General features: G+C 38.1%; 1 pseudogene; it reads left to right on the top strand.

Moving 5' to 3' along the window:
- The first annotated feature begins 4,059 nt into the window (after positions 1-4,059).
- On the top strand, positions 4,060-11,270 carry LOC139708086 (scavenger receptor cysteine-rich domain-containing protein DMBT1-like; annotated as a pseudogene).
- Positions 11,271-15,219: the final 3,949 nt, after the last annotated feature.

The following is a 15,219-nucleotide window of genomic DNA, read 5'->3' on the forward strand; positions in this document are numbered from 1 at the left end:
GATCTTTCCATGTGAGATGTTCGTCAATAATGACACCAAGAAACTTTGTTTTTTTAACATTACTTATTTTTTGGTCATTAATGGATAAATCAAACAAAGTTGTATCTAGCTGTAATTGCTAAGGACTAAATATCATAAAATTTGTTTTTTTCAAAATTAATAGTGAGTTTGTTGGATAAAAACCAGGAATACACCTTTTCAAGTTCTGCATTTTGGGTAGAATTAATCGAGACGAGAGGTATAGGAAGAAAAAGCAAGATTTCTGTCAAGTACATACTGTATATAATCTATCAAGCTTTTGATTATTACCTATCATATATATTCTTTTTGCATGTGTATTTAGTTACTCGTTTTCAAGGAATGCAATAGATTCATGGTGTGGTAAAAAGGTTGGTCTAGCGAAAATAAATGGAAATATTTCTACATAACAAGATCATGAGAGCTTGCTCTGTCTATTGTATTTTGTTGATATTCATAGCACAAGGTCGGTTATGATACTTCACAGATAAATGAAAGTTGCTTACTGCGATTGTTTATGTGAGATATAATGACTCATTAGAATGGATGACGAAATCATATATATATATATATATATATATATATATATATATAATTAATATATAATTCAAAATGATGAAATTATAAGTTCAGACAAAATATGTTTGCCTAAACATATATCATCTATACATATGTCACAATAATTAGATTGAAAAATAAACATATCAAATGTAGGACAATATCAAACTGATTAGGTCTTTTTTTTCTGATGAACTCAATAGTTTTGGCTTTGATCATGTAGATCGTGCAGTAAGGTCCATACAGCCTTTTTATTGAGGTCAGACTTAATGACATTATGCTATTTTCAGTGCTTATTTTGAAGAATTACAAGAAGTAGAATGATATGCGAGTAAAGAGAAATAGGTTTGCCTTTACACTATATGTGCAGCGTGAAAAAACACACACGCACACGCACACGCACACACACACACACACACACACACACACCTAGACACACATGAATGTATTATTATGTATGGAATTATTTGCAGCATTTTTCATAAGTTTTGAAGAGTTTTCATTGTGCACTTGTCAGTTTTCATTATAAAACAGAAACACCGGTTGACGTAAAAGGCTGAGTGTTTTAAACAAAGTGACCTTACCTGAAGTATACTCTTTTCTTTTCTTTTTCTCCCTCTCTTTTCCACCTATAGATAATAATGTAATTACTATCGTGTATTCCAATATCACAAAAAGGTTCACGCAACTTCATTGCTCGTGCAATCTCCTTAATATTTCTTGTCAGGCACATGTGGGTGTTCTAACGATTGAATCTGTAGACGCACTTTACATGTATGTCACATTGAAAATGCATTTCCAGGTTGTTTCATGTACAACACCTATCGGTCATTCAACTAGACAAACATGTTTACGGGTAGGGATAACGAGACAAAAAGTGCGAGTGAGTGAGCGAGAGAGAAAGCGAGAGTGAGAGAGAGAAAGTGCTAGGACAGGTGTAAATGTTTTACAAGTCGCGCCATCGATGACCGAGAGGAGTTCATTTATTTTTGCATGTCAATTAATGTAGAAAGAAAAGACAGGAAATAGCTCCAGTTCCGGGAGAGTGCGGTATAGGTGTTTTCGTTCAAGTCCTTTTAGTTGTATCAAATATTCCAAATGCCTCGAAAAGGAGTGTCGTAGTCGAGTAGCAATTTAACAGTAGAGTTGGATCTTTTCGTGGCAGACACCATTTTGATTTCACCGAGAGAACATTGAGTTAGCTCCGTGATGGCAGAAAACCAACCTGCCACACCCAGGCGCCAGTTGGCAAGATAATTTTGTGTCTAAGCCCAATTTCGTTTGCGGCCAGGAGCCGTCCGTCCACCTTACCGTCAGCCTGTATACTGGCTGATTTGAGTTCAGATTTTGTTTGCTGCCAGAAGGCGTATTCCAACAGCCTTTGCAGCCTTCCAGTAGCCAAGAAGAAGAGGCATTTTGGTTATATTACACCGGTCATTGGTAAGTTAAATTGCGATTTGATTTCTGCTTTGTCGTGTAAAAGGATGTGAATGTGTTTCAGGGCACCACATATAGCCCCGGAGAACCCCGTGAATAAGTGATAAAGTATATTATAATGGTGTACAGTTTTTGAAAACGATGCGGTGATGTTTGATAAGCTATGCACTGTTATATTTCCAATGTTTGAAACATTTCATTATGTGAATTTTGTATGTTAATTGGATAATAATGCAGTTCTCAAATTTTCACTGTGATGTCAGGATTTTAAGCTGATAATGTTTTTGTGTGTGTGGTTAGAACACACCCCATTGGTATATGTTGCATTTAAATAATTTTGTAGATGGCGCCGAGGCCGAGGTCGAATCTACTCCCAGGCCGACGCATTCGCAGCAGAGCGACTGTGCCCGCCCCTCGCTAGGGAGAACTTTTGACGCCAATGAATACGGAACGCGGGTCCCTCGCGAGACTTTGGAGCTGGAACAGCAACCTCGCATACAAGGACGCTCCACCCACGAATCAGTTATGTTCTGGAAGCGAATAGTTTGACAATTAAGGTGACTCTGTGGACAACGCAGGTGAGCGATGAACCTGGCGGGTGCATGACACCCTGTTGATATGATTGGTTATGACGAGGAAGTGTCGCCGAAGTAGAGAGGTGAAGGTCATGTTAAATTGGTAAAAGGATGAATATGATGTGCACATAATTCGAATGTTGGTATTTATACACTCCATGATAGTTGCGGGTTAACACAGAACCCGGATGTAAACGGAAGCAGTGTAATTGAAGGCAAGTGTTATAACCGCGGTAAACCGTCGTGCGTGCAGGCTGGTCATCTCAGGATCAGCACTACGGTGGTGTGAACCATATAGTGTTGCGCTTGATAGCAGATAGTGTAGTGTCAGGGATAACGAATTAATAGTGAAGCTGTTATAATTATTCTGAAGAAGTGTCAAGCCAAAAGTACAGGTGGAACCGGACCAAGACAGGGTCCCGTTCACATGGTTGTCGAATATAAGAGTATTGTAATTTAATTTATCTCACTCAGAAGTTTGATTTTGCATTTTATGTTGGTCACAACTCCTTGATTTCAGTCTTGTAAATATTCTCCAAATGGTTTATTAAATTGTACATTAAAGTGAATGGCACGAGTGTGATTGAGTATTATTTAAGTCCGCCCATGTGACAATGTATATATCGCAATGTATTAATTTTCTTTTTTTTTATGAAAGCCACTGCTTACGTCATTTCTTGCCCTAATGGTGGCTGCAACACTTTAATTTTCCAGTTCGTGTGTAGATATGTGTGTGGTGTATCCCTTCCGTATTAGGTTAGTTTTCACCAAGTGAAATAAGACAGTGATTACCACGTGAATACTTTATAGATTGATTTCGTATATGTTACAATTCTGTTTTCTTTAATCCATACATCTTAGATTATTACTATTGCTCTTTTTTTTTGGGGGGGGGGCAGTCTCACCATTCTTCTGCATTTTGTCGTTCATTGATATTTGGACGTTAATTTGCAATGAAAAAAATAAGTATGCAATAGGCCACTAAGGTCATTGTTGATTGAACTTGCGTTTATTACCCCCCCCCCCAAAAAAAAAAAAAAAACAACAACAAACACACAAACACACAAACACACACACACAAAAGCAAACAAAAGGAAAGAGAGAAGGCAAACCCAAAATAAAGCAAACAAAACGCACAGGTTTTAATGATAGATAAAGGTAACGGTATCGGTTGCTCAAGGTTAATATAGAGATTGGTTTCAATCTTCTGTTCCACTTCATTGCAGGGCAGATTAATCTGCTGGTCACACTCTTATACTTTACATCAAAACAACATATTTATTGTCAATACATTTCTATCCCCCACGGACTCGAGTATGATCAAATTACTTCTTTTAAACGACACACCCAGACGTGAACAGAACATCCATTAACTCTACATAGGAAAGGTTAAATGCATGTTCTCTAGCTAAAGGTGGTATTCTACTCTTAGTGGATCTTTCTTCAAAACTCGACGCTGCTACCTGTGACCATGATGAAGAAAATGTTTTTCGCCGGTGCCTTGATTTTTCTGAAATTGACCTGCATCTTGCCTCTTTGTGCAAGCAGAGAGCGCGGTAAGTGATATGTTATGCATATTGTAGCTGCTTACTTGTGCCTCCACTTTTATTCCATGCTCATATTTTGATTTACAACGATTGGAGATGTAACGAGAAATTATCACCATCTGGGTTTTGACGTGCTCTGCACTTTTCATGAGTTCGATCATTATTCTAGGGGGAATATACGATATATGCTTAAACATATGTTATGCATATGTGTGTGTGTGTGTGTGTGTGTGTGTGTGTGTGTGTGTGAGTATGTAGTGTGTGTGTGTGTGTGTGTGTGCGTGTGATGCGTCATCATGTTTACCGTATAAAATCAGAGATCATAAAATGAAGAATAAATGGGGGTAATAATGCACTTAAAGCCAACTCTGGCAATAAAACATTCAAAATTGTGTAACTTTGAAAGGTTTATTCAATTTTCTATTCATTTTTTTTTTCATATTATAGACCAATTAAAAGTTTAGCATTTAACAAAGTCAGACCTGCCCCCCAAAGGCGTCACAGTTATATTACAAAATCTAATTCGTGCTTAATTATATTCAATTAATGTAATTTATGGTTCTGCTTCAGTAGTTTCTCACCGTTATCACATTGCAGGAGAAGTATCCAAAATCTTGTTTTCTTCAACATTACTGCATGTAGAATATATTCAAACTGTCAAGGATTGCCTCTATCGTCTGAAATGATACCAGCAAGAAATGTTGTACAACCATATTATTTAGATAAAACTTGTCATCAATATCCATGCTGTAACCTCATACTGATTCTTTATTTCATGAACTTAAAACATTGAAGGTTTTTGATTTGAATATTATTCAAGTAGCAGTAATTATGTTTAGATATATACATGATCAACTTCCATCATCGTTTAGGTTCAATACTTCTGTCCATTCGTACCCTACTCGCATATGTAGAAATTTCCACCTTTTGAATCCCAAATTATTAGTGACACATAAATCTATAAGACATTCGGGTCCGGACATTTGGAATAATCTCCCGGATAATATAAAGTCTTGTTCAAGTATTTATTCTTTGAAAGCTTCACTAAAACGATATTTGATAAAATTACATTCTCCAAACCAATTGAGCTAACAAATATTTATAGTATACTGTAGATTGCCATCTTATTGTCAATCTCTATTTTCTTCCTTCAACTGCATCTTGCACTCTCACCTGCAACTGCACTGCACTCACCTGATCACCTTCCTCCAAGAGAGTTATGTCGTTGGATATTCATTTTATGAGGCCTCCATCCATTTCAAGCTTAATCGCTTATGATGGTGGTCTCCTGCATTCAATGATCTCTGTTGTTTACTGAAAAATATTGTATATCTTATTTTATGTTTCTGTGTATCTACATTGCTCAATGCAATCACCTATGTGTATCTATTTATGTACTGTTATCGATTTATTTCACTGCACTTGTTATTCTTTGTCTTTGTACTTTTTGAAGTTTGCATTCAAATTGCATCTGATTGAATGCAGAAATAAAAGCAAACAAACAAACAAACAAACAAACCTTATGTGAAATGCAATGTCGCCAGGAGTGCACACTTTGGAGGACTTGAGGCATTCATTTGATTAACACTACAACAATTTGTGATGCTCTTCTGAATAGAACAAGAACTAGCAGTTCGTCTGGCTAATGGGACCAATGAAATGGAAGGACGGGTAGAGGTTCTTCACAGCGGAGAATGGGGCACGGTCTGTGACGACTCCTGGGGAATGGACGACGCCAACGTCGTCTGCAGAATGCTCGGCTTCGGAGGTGCCGCCGAAGCCCCTTGCTGTGCTCACTTTGGCCAGGGCTCTGGAGATATCCTGCTGGACAACGTGCGATGTTATGGCGGTGAAGACAATAATTATAAGCTCTTGCTTGCATTCCGATATCGGCGAACACAACTGCAGGCACGACGAAGACGCAAGTGTCATATGCTCTGCAGATGGTCAGTATTCCATTCAAAAGAGATCATTGCGTTGGTTATCTTTGTATGCATAAAATATAGAATTATAGGCTAAATGTACATGTCTTTGCAGTTTTATCACCATTTTCCCCTTGGGGAAGGTGTAAGCCAATAGAAAACAAACAAACAAACAAACAAACAAACAAACAAACAAGCAAACAAATGGCGTTTACATCGGAGCTCACTTTAGCAGATGTTCGGTTACTCAAACCACCACTCGCTAAGACCAGGCGTCCACTAGGGCGCGGACAAGACGCGGACAAGCCCCGGAATGCAAATTTGGTATTCCGCACTCCTTCGGGAACCTGTCCGCACGTTCCTGAACGTGTCCGCTCACTGTCCTAAACATGTCCGGGCGTTTCCGCACCTTCGGGAGAGAGAAAAATTTCCGCGTCCAAATTTTGATCGAGACCAAAATTTGGACGCGGAAATGAACTTCCTGACACCTTCGGCGACTTGTCCTGACGATGTCCTGAGGATGTCCCGCTTGTCCGGAACCCTTCCGCTCCTTCCGCACACGCTCCGGAAAGAATCCCGCGGTGTGGGGAAGCTTCCCGAATGAAAGCGGAAGACACCAGGAATGTTTTAGGACAGCGCGGAGCCGATGCGGATCTATATATGCAAGTGTCCGGAACCTATGCGGAAATTTTGTGATCCAGACACGAAACTGTCGACACTTTCCGCGAGCGTCATGCCAATGAAACGCAAAATGAGCAAGAAGGGAGGCGAGGCCCCCATGCAAATATCTCCATCACAGGCACACCTTTCGTCTAGTGATGAAGAACAGGTAAATCTAAGGAATTTCCGGTCCCAGAAGGCAAAGAAGAAGGTAGTAGAGACTGTGCCAAAAGCAACCAGAAAGAAGTGAAATCAGCCCCCTAACTTCCTAGTAAGTTTGTTTTGATTTGATCTTTTCAGAAATTATTTTTCATCTGAGTGACTTTCCTGGTTCCTATTACGTACTATAGTATATTTTCCTTTATGTTGTTTTCGTATTTTATTTGCAAACAAACTATGTTGTCCCATGTGACAGCCCAGCTGAAAAATCACAAAAGTAGGTGGAAGTACACTCAGAAAAAGAAAGCATAGAATTTTTGGCTAACTGTTAATGTATTATATACATGAACAAGTTGTTATTCATACGTAAATGCTTTCTAATGATACAACATATTAGAACAAAAGACAAATTCATCACACTAAAAAGCATGAATTCAATTGCAAAGATATACCTGTGGTCTCATTACAATGTCATATCTTTGAAGCCCAAAATAACAATGAAAGCTAAAGATGATGGAGGAAAATGAAGAATTTTCTGTCACTTCAAAATTCAAGTGAAATGAGAGAAAAAGCAATAAATCATGAACTCGAAAAAGTGTTAAATTTCTGTCTTTCTTTTGTTTTGTTTTTTGCTGAGTGTATATATTTAAGTGCACATTAAGCATCACAAATCATTTCAGAAATATTCTTTACCTGAATGATTTTCGTAGTTGTTATTACCTAATGATTTTTTCCTCTCTTTTTGTTTTAGTTGCAAATAAACCTCGATTGTCCAATTTGACAGCCCAGCTGAACCCCCCCCCCCCAAAAAAAAGTAAATTAAAGTAGGTTAAAAATATTTCCCCATTTTTACACTTCACTGACAATAGGCTAGTAAGCTCTAAGCATGAAAAAAAAAAATTCTCGGACTTGAAAATGTTCAAAAGTGATCAAAATAAGAGAGGGTTAGAGATGCACAAGGGTAAAAATCAGAGAAAGAAACACAAATTTAATGATTAGGATCATTTTGGCATGCTCTACAGAAGTATCAGACAAAACATGTATATACTTCACGATGGATAAAGCACAGGTCTAAAAAAAAGGGAATAAAGAATATATATATATATATATATATATATATATATATATAAGTAACAAAACTGCAACAAAGTTCATGCTGTATTCACCAACGGTTTATTTCTTGTGAAGAAATAAACCGTTGGTGAATACAGCATGAACTTTATTGCAGTTTTGTTACTTATCTTTTTATCTTGTCCAAACGTGGACTACCTTATCAACATGATTATATATACATATATATATGTATATACATTTACATTTTTTTGTATATTATATATATATATATATATATATATATATGGTTCAAAAAGTTTGCGAATATCATCCATGTGACTGTAGGCAGAGAAAAAATTGTTCTCCCAGATGAGACAAATCAAAAAAAAAAAAAAATGAGTCGTCAGCCGACATGCAGACAATCCTATTCTTCGACTATTGGTGGCCACATTCTATTATCAAATAATATTGACCAATCATATTAATATAATATCAGCCGCTACTGCGGAAGCACAACAAGGAGCATCAATGATGGCTAGCAGTCAAATGAGGAAAAGTCAAAGTCAGCGCCAAATTTATACCTCTCCATTTTCCTGGTATTGTCCGCAGTTTGTCCGCATGCCTAACTTGTGTTGTCCGGAAGGCATCCTGATTGTCCGCGTTCATTCCTGGTGTAATCCTAGATGTTTCCGCGCTGCCTGGCTACGATTAGCATATTCCGAGGTATTTCGCGCTCTTCCGGAGTGATTCCTAGGTTTGTCCGCAGTCAGTCCGCGGACAGTCCGCGGACAGTCCGCGAACAGTCCTAGGAATGTCCCAGGACAAGCCGATTCACAAAGTTATTCCGCGTCTGTCGCGGACAGGATGCCGAAATAACAAAATTTGCTTCCGCAACCCTTCCGGGGCTTGTCCGCGCCCAAGTGGACGTCCGCCCTAACGGAACTGTTATGAGGTTGACCTGTGAACATACAAACTGACAACTAATTTATTGAGGACACACACACATGTACACACACAACGGAAGAGACAGGCAGACAGAGACTAAAAAAACAACAACAACAATTCCGACATGTCCAGTAAATTGTATTTGAATCAACTGTCTCTGCAAACTGCCAGGGAAAAAAGGCAAACTATGGACTAGAAAATGTAAATTCACAGTACATGGTGCAACGTGTACCACGTTCCATAAACATACGAGAAGGTATTGTATATTTTGTTTATACTCGAAGATGAACCAAATCGTAATGAACAACAGCGTCATTTTCTGTTCAAGTTGTTTACATTTTCCTAATTACATGTTGAACAGGACAGATACCGAAGGTTCGTCTTGTCGGAGGAGCTACCGACAGAGACGGAAGAGTTGAAGTTCTATACAGCGGAGAATGGGGCACGTTATGTGACGACTCCTGGGGTATCGATGATGCAAACGTTGTCTGCAGAATGCTGGGTTTTCGCGAGGCCGCGGCAGCCCCTCGCAAGGCCCGCTACGGTCCCGGTTCAGGCAGCATCATATTGGACGACGTGTCATGTAATGGACAGGAGGAGAACTTGGCCGATTGTGAGCATCGAGGCTTTAAGTCCCATAATTGTGTACACGAGGAAGATGCAAGCGTTGTGTGTTCTGCTCCGGATGAAGGTATAATGTATTGATTTTTTTTTTTTTTTTTTTTTTTTTTTTTTTTTTTTTTTTTTTTTTTTTTTTTTTTTAGGTACCGAAGCCAACGACACGAATTACTTTCACGCCTCGGTACGTTTTGCATAAGTGAACAAATCTGACAAAACTTCTGTGACATTGCTTTTTCCTTTTTAATTTAGTTGGCCTCTCTGTTTTTATTTCTCCATTCTATGACAGTGTAGCGTGATGAAGTTTTGTTTTTGTCGCTTGGTCGTCGTAGATATTTACACATACAAATCGTTTCTTGATAGGACGATACAGAAAGTTGTACATGCTTCATTCATGTCATTCGAGTTTGTTCTCAGGGATTCTTAAACCAAACCAGGCTTAGTGATACATTTCTTAATGAAAAATAAAGATAAGGGGCAGTTGCAACTTTCTGACTTTAGTACCGGTAGTGTAATATCTAATCTGTATTCATCTTACACAAATATAATCTATCTACTTCTCCTTCTGTAAGAATCATATGTGAACTACTCCTTATTATGTGTACTTATTTTAATTCGCGTCATTGATTCTAGGTAATAAAGTCCGTCTTGTAGATGGAAGTAATGACTATGAAGGAAGAGTCGAGATTCACCACGAAGGAGTGTGGGGGACAGTCTGTGACAATTCCTGGAGTTTGGAAGATGCTAGAGTAGTTTGCAGGATGCTTAGTTTCGAGAGGGCATTGGAGGCGCCCTGCTGTGCCAGATTCGGAGAAGGCTCTGGCAGAATCTTAATGAGTGGCCTAAACTGTGACGGAACAGAAAGCTCCCTAATAAACTGCAGCCATGTGGGCTTTGGGCATCACGATTGCGGACACAGCAAGGATGCAGGTGTCATATGCACTAATGAACGTAAGCGTCAGCACTATGATGTGTGTGCGTGTGTGTGTGTGTGTGTGTGTGTGTGTGTGTGTATTGTAATCAACATAGAAAAACATGTGGAAAAGTCGTAGATTTGAACTCTTGATATCTGAAAAGACAATATTATTATACATAAAATGTTCTCCCGACTGAACTTTGAAAAGATTTCATCCGTTTTGACAGGATTTGTATCTATGGAAACGCAAAAGGAAATTCGTTGTTAAGCAGAAAGGACAATCGTCATTTGCTTGTAATATCATGTCTTGTGTCTTTAACTATCTTACTCACCTCGCTGACTCAATCAGCCCAGCCCAAATTTGACGTGCGCCTCGTAGGGTCAACGCAACAGACATCAGGGAGAGTGGAGATATTGTACAATGGAGAGTGGGGCTCGATCTGCAGGGATAACTGGGGTTACAACGAGGCTTCCGTGGTCTGTAGGATGCTGGGGTATGGAGCTTCCTGGTGGGAATTCTTCGATACTCCCCGTGGGACGCTGAATACCATCATGAGCGATGTGGAATGTACTGGATACGAAGAAAATATAGCTGATTGTCAGTATACCGGCTCTTCATCACGAGACTGCAACGAAGTGGCATATGACGTTTGTCAGACCCAACGTAAGTGTCACTGTCTTTGGAAATACCCTTCCATTTTGTACATTCTATAGTCTTGATCGCCATCAAAAATATATAAGTATTTTAGCTTTTTCGTGGACTATGAAACGAATATAAAAGTAAGTTTAGTTGTAATTTGAATTTCTACGATGTTTAAATGCCGAATGCTGTATCACGTGTGTAGGCCGCCATAGGAGGTGACGAAAGTAACAACACGATTGACAATTGCTTGAGCTATATAAATGCAATTCTTGCACTGCCCGATGATGATCCTTTGTTTCCCTTGCGCGATAATTGGTACAAAGAATACTATAACATTGTACGCACCCTTCAAAGAAACCCTTAAAAGGATTAAGTAAAAACAACTAAGTAAAACAATACTATTGTGAAATATAGAATCATGAGCAATTATGCCTAAGGCATGTAGCATTTTGTTACCGACAGCACGTCAGTTCCATGTCCGTCTTGTCGGGGGCAGCAATGAGAGGGAAGGTAGGGTGGAAGTAAGCCAAGACGGCGACTTGTGGGGAACAGTCTGTGACGACATGTGGGGGATGGAGGAGGCAAACATCACCTGCCGGTTGCTAGGTTACGACGGCGCCTTGGAATCCCCTTGCTGCGCTCGTTTCGGCCGGGGTTCTGGCGGCATTTTCCTTGATAACATGGAGTGTATGGGGAAGGAAAGTCACCTGGCTTTCTGCCAGTATCCTGGCTTCGGAGGTAATAATTGCCGGCATCGCGAAGACGCAGGCGTCATTTGCTCGCCAAAACGTAAGTAATTGTTACTGTATTATGCAGTTGCCAAGTTATGATCATAACACGTGGTGGACCTTTTTGCTTCAGATGCTAGGCGCAGGCTGACTCGTTACAGGAAGTATTATCAATATTGTGTCTAATGTCACTTATAGAATCCATGGGCATCAGCGGTTTTTTTCATAATTTATCCTGTTAATAAATGATTAATGTTCTGATAGCACTTACAAATGGGGCCACAGACGATGATAGTGTGAAAACCTACTGTTCTCGGTACATGTTGACACCATTCTTTGCCCCTGTTTCTTATTTGTTCACAGCCTACAAACTTGATATTCGACTTGCAAATGGAAGAAGTGACAATGAAGGACGAGTAGAGGTTTTGTTCGATGGGAAATGGGGCACGGTGTGTGACGACAGCTGGGATATACGTGATGCGAACGTCATTTGTCGGATGCTTGGCTACGTCGAGGCCTTGGAAGCCCCTTGCTGTGCTAAATTCGGCCGGGGCTCTGGACATTTCTTACTGGATGATGTGGCGTGTACCGGCCAAGAAAGAAACATCGCTGAATGCCAACATGCAAAATTCGAAACACATAACTGCAGTCCCTACGAAGCGGCGAGTGTCGTTTGTGCTGATCAAGCCAGGGCCTCTGACACGGTCTGACGATTAGTAGTACAATTGAACGATCAGACGCTGATGATATGCTATTTACTCCATGATAACATTACAGGTCAATTCTGGACAGTCAATTCGCTTATTATGTGATTGAAAACAGGAACGTTCTACGTATCATGCGCAGTATATTTAATTTAGATGATTAAAGATACCTGGTCTTGAGCTATGTTTTTATTATGATTCTTAAAAATCTGTCTTTCCTGAAAACTTCTACCACCTACTTTGTCAAATAGGTAAATGCCATGTGAAATTGCATTGTTGCACATTGATTTCAAATTACATTACATATTGACAGTACAATGCAGATGTGTACATTCAATAAATTTGATATATGCCATGTGATTTTTAAGAAAAAAAACCAGAAAATACATAGAAACAATATTCTCATCAGCCCACTTTCCGAATCATGTCTGCAATGTCCGTGTAGTTTCAGCACCCATATTAACTGTGTGGGTTTTTTTACTTTGTGATAAATATACATTTCACTTCATTTGAAAGTGTGCATTTTTATGTTTTTTGATGCAACTCATTTTCTTTCTGCTTCAAGCTGATAAGAATAAATATCTTTCCAGTAAATATAAGGAGTTTTGCCAAAAAAGTGTCCCTTTTTGGCTCAGCAGGCATTGGCAGGTTATGAGTTCATAATGTGTATTAATTTTCTTTCCGCAAATTGACAAAGTTGAAAGAATTGAAAAAGAAAAGGAATCCTGACTATTAAACCAACTAATTACGACTACAGTTATTTAATGGTTTTGCAAAGAAGTACATGAACCAGGAGTTGGATGGGTTTATTGTGTTTATTATTGCATAATCACAAGGCGCAAAACATTCTTATTTCTTTTACTTTACTATGCAAAAGATACACAAACACAAAGACACACACACACACACACACACACACACCAAATTAAACAATTGATTAGATTAGAACTCTTTGACCCACTGCATATTATAATCTTCCCTGGTATATCAAAAGCAATGGTTTTAACGAATGTGTGGTTATGAAGTTAGTACATAGAATGACAAGATAAACATATCATATTGCAAAATACCGTAACTATTTTGTTTATATCCCTTGTATTTACAGAATAAATGTCAATTTAGTTTCCGGTTATATAATGTATAAAGAAATAAATGAAATTGTTTCAGACAAGGACTCTGACAATTCTAAAATTTCTTGGTCATTATCGTGTGAGTTTAAAAATAATTGACACTGTACATTTTTTTTTCATATTTTTTTATTGCGAGGATATTGTCAAAGAATATTCTTATTTCAATCGCCTTGATGTTATCGTTATAATACAGAATTACTAAGAGATATTTGGGAAGCAATGAGTTTAGTCATTAATCAATTCCTGCTATTACTGTGATGCAAGTTCACTTCAATATCTGTGATGAGCTTTATAATTGATTTAAATGTTAATCAACATAAAGACGTAGTACAAAACTTGTTATTTTTTTACAATTTATAGCAGAATTGCCAATTGTTATTTCATCACAAGGATTTTCGATTTAGTTGGTAAATATCAAGTACGTATCATTTTTTAGGGGAAGTTTGTTGAATTGAATTCATTGATGTAAGAAAATAGATTCATTATTGATGGTCTCAAGGGGAAAATGGGTCTTAATGTGAGTAAACTTAAGTAAAATATAGTTCACTTACGTGTGAACTATAGATATGTGTACACATATCTATAATTATTTCTTGGTACTGCAAACCAAAGATATTCCAAAGAGAGTAAACTGAAAATTGTGGCCTTTAAAATTTTAAAATTCTACAAAAGGAAAAAAAAAAAGATGAGAGGCTCCAAGGGTGGAAGTAAAGTGATAATCTCTCAAGGAAGAAATGCTGGTAGCCCATATATTATTTTGTGCAGACTTGTGACGGTCGGGGACGATACAAAAGGCCTGATTGCGACTTGTAGTATTAAAGGGACTGTACAGTTCTGGTTGAGGTGAGGATTTAGCTTTTAACGTTTTGCAAGATATTCAGAAATCACTCTATGAGATGTCAAAGAGCATACAATTCTAAGGGGAATCAAAAGTTTATTTGATGAAAATCGGTTTTGAAATGACTGAGATGTCCAAAAATAAGGTGAAACAAAGACATCCTAATAAAAGGCGTGGCCTGTAGCCTTTTATTATTATCCCTTTTTTGGATATCTCAGCCATTTGAAAACCAATTTTCATCAAATAAACGTTGAATTCTTCTTAAAATTACATGCTCTTTCATATTTCATAAGAGGTTCTCATTATCTCACTTAGGAATGTTATAAACCTGAATCACCTCAACCAGTACTGTACAGTCCCTTTAAAGAAGGTAAGAGACATAATCAACTCAGGTCAGCTCCTTTTTTAAATTTCATTTGTCTGTTCTTTTTAATGTCAAAACAAGCTAAGAGAGTCTACTCACAACATACTGTCACCAAAAAAAAAAAAAAAAAAGGCAGAAAGGGATGCAAGAAGTAGTATCCAAGAGTACAATAGACTTACATACAAAAATGTCCGTTTATTAGATCAAATTCAACGAGTTAAGACGAAAAATGTTCCATTGAAAGAGAAATTTTGGGATTTTTTTTTCTTTTATGGCTTTATTCATTTATTTATTTACATATTCATTCATTCATTCATTCATTCATTCATTCATTCATTCATTTATTTTACGGTTGTAAGGATATTCAAGCTCGTCACATTTTGACACATATTCTGGTCAGCTCG

This window comes from Diadema antillarum, unplaced genomic scaffold (genome assembly GCF_040938485.1).
Source record: "Diadema antillarum isolate AM-2024a unplaced genomic scaffold, OU_Dant_1.0 seq00001299_RagTag, whole genome shotgun sequence".
Classification (NCBI taxonomy): Eukaryota; Metazoa; Echinodermata; class Echinoidea; order Diadematoida; family Diadematidae; genus Diadema; species Diadema antillarum.